We start from the raw sequence: 2,739 nt of genomic DNA, 5'->3' as shown, positions 1-2,739 counted from the left end.
ATAAATGACAAACAATAGGGGACCCAGCACAGATCCCTGTGGTATGCCACTGGACACTGGCTTCCAGTCATTAAAACAGCCGTCTGTCATCACTCTCTGTCTCCTACAGCTAAGTCAGTTTTGAATCCACCTTATCAAGTTACGCTTTATACCATGAGCATTTGCTTTGTTGATAAGTCTCCCATGTGGGAACTTGTCAAAGGTTTTTCTGAAATCCATGTCGACTACATCAACTGCACTACCCTCATCTACACACCTGATCACATGCTCAAAAAATTCTATCAAATTTGTTAGGCCTGACCTCCCTCTGACAAAGCCATGCTGACTATTCCTAATCAAATTTTGCCTGTCCAAGTGGAGATAGATTCTCTCCTTCAGAATTTTCTCCAATAGTTTCCCTACCACTGACATGAGACTCACTGGTATGTAGTTCCCTGGCTTATCTCTACAACCTTTCTTAAATAGTGGGACCACATTAGCTGTTCTCCAGTCCTCTGGCACCTCCCCGGTGGCCAGAGAGGAAGTAAAAATTAGGGTCAGAGCCCCTGTAATCTTCACCCTCGCCTCCCACAGCATCCTGGGCCACAAAACGTCCGGACCTGGAGATTTGTCCACTTTTAAGCCTGCCAAAACCTCCAATACATTGTCACTCCCTCTGAAAATTTGCTCAAGAACCTCACAGTCTCTCTCTCTGAGTTCCATATCTACTTCCTCATTCTCTTGGATGAAGACAGATGTGAAATATTCATTCAACACCCTACCAATGTCCTCTGGCTCCACCCACAGATTTCCCCTTTGATCCCTAATGGGTCCTACTCTTTCCCTGGTTATCCTCTTCCCATTGATATACTGATAGAAAATCTTGGGATTTTCCCTACTTTTACCAGCCAGAGCTTTCTCATGTCCCCTCTTTGCTCTCCTAATTGCTTTCTTAAGCTCCAAACTACACTTTCTGTACTCCACTAATGCTTCTGTTGATTTGCTCTCCTTATATTTGCTAAAAGCCTCTCTTTTCCTACTCATTGTATCCTGACTGTTTCTGGTCATCCATGGTTCTCTGGGCTTGTTGCTCCTACCTATTACCCTAGAGGGAACATGTTGGGCCTGTACCCTCCCCATATCCTTTTTGGATGCCCCCCACTGCTCTTCTGTAGATTTCCCGACAAGTAACTCTTTCCAGTCTACCTTGGCCAGATCCTAACTTATTTTACTAAAATTCGCTCTCCCCCAATCCAAAACCTTTTTTTGCAACTTGTCTATTTCTTTCTCCATAACAAGCTTAAATTGTACCATGTTGTGGTCGCTATCACCAAAATGTGCCCCCACCAACACATCAACCACCTGTCCGGCTTCATTCCCCAGAATTAGGTCCAGCACTGCACCTTCCCTTGTTGGATCCTCTACATTTTCTAGCAAGTATCTGTGGATTGCTTCTTGGCCTTTTGGCTCAGATCAAGTGCAGTATCTGTTCTTATCAGTGCTTATTTGATTGAGAAGAGACCATGATCATTTCCTTTTGATCCTGGGGAAGCTTTGAGTAAAATGGCTATAACCAATTTTTGAGCTTCGGGCCAGGGAGTGCGCAACACCGTTCGGGTGGTTGTGAAGGACAAGGAAGGAGATGCACCGGTCGATCGCACCTTCTTCATCAAGAAAATTCTCTTCGATTGCTGCGGATTTCAAGCGACGGACGTCTTCTGCCTGCAGGATTTCCCCAGCAGTGGATACTTCGACGTGACGTTCCGGAACGTGGCGGGATGCATCAAGTTCCTGAAGGCGTTCAAGGAGAAGGGGGACCGGGCGCCACTGTCGATCCTCACAGCGGAGCCGCTCTTCACGCTTCCGTCACAACGGGACCGGGTGGTGACCATTCACCTCCACAACCCCCATGTTCCGGTGGTGGATGTACTCACCTTTCTCGCCAGGTACGTCGAGGTGGCCGGCAGCAGCACTGATGTCAAGGACCCCTTTGGGATCTGGACCAGCAAGCGGCAGGTCAAGGTGACCTTGAAGGTAGATCCCAGTGGAGCCATCATCCACCCTCCCTCCAGCTTCGCTATCGGGGGAAGTCGAGGCTTCTTGGTCTACGCTGGGCAGCCCAGAGTTTGCCGCACCTGTGGCAAATCTGGTCACATGGCAGCCAACTGCAGCACGGTTGTTTGCAAGAACTGCAAGGATGAAGGCCATCAGACCAAGGACTGTAAGCAGACTAAGTGTTGCAACTTGTGCGGTGCGGCAGGCCATCTCTACAAGACTTGTCCCAAACGTTGCCTCAGCTATGCTCAGGCGGCAAGGTCCAAGGAAAGGCCGGGAGAAGGTTCGACGAAGGCGTCCGCTGTTCGAAAGGAGACCAGCAACCTTCTCCGCAGTGAGGAACATCAACCTGAGAAGGAAGGGGAGGCGGCTGAAACCAACGACCCAGCACCTACCCAGCGCCCGGAAACCCCTCCTCCACAGACAGAATCAATGGAGGAGGAGGCAGCAGATGGACAAACAGGTCAGTGGCAAGTGGTCCAGAGGAAAACCACAAAGAAAAAACATCCCAAAGCCACCACCCAAACGAGTGGCAAGAGGAGGCTCTCTTCTGAATCAGACTGCAACAACTCCTCTTCACTGGACGGGGAAATGCTGGAACGACAGCCCCTTCAAAAGAGGCGGCAGAACTCCGAGATGGATGATAAAGCATCCCAGCCCCCGGGCACTGGAAGCTGTGATGGGCCCAGCGTGCCCCAACCCCAA

At 49.8% G+C, this 2,739-nt stretch overlaps 1 pseudogene; it reads left to right on the top strand.

Annotated features, from left to right (window-relative positions):
* Positions 1-1,426: 1,426 nt before the first annotated feature.
* LOC137353246 (U2 spliceosomal RNA) lies at positions 1,427-1,535 on the top strand (annotated as a pseudogene).
* Positions 1,536-2,739: the final 1,204 nt, after the last annotated feature.

The sequence above is a fragment of the Heterodontus francisci genome, chromosome 40 (assembly GCF_036365525.1).
Source record: "Heterodontus francisci isolate sHetFra1 chromosome 40, sHetFra1.hap1, whole genome shotgun sequence".
NCBI classification, from domain to species: domain Eukaryota; kingdom Metazoa; phylum Chordata; class Chondrichthyes; order Heterodontiformes; family Heterodontidae; genus Heterodontus; species Heterodontus francisci.
The sequence above is the reverse complement of the archived record's forward strand: the minus strand, read 5'-3'. Positions and strand labels throughout refer to the sequence as shown.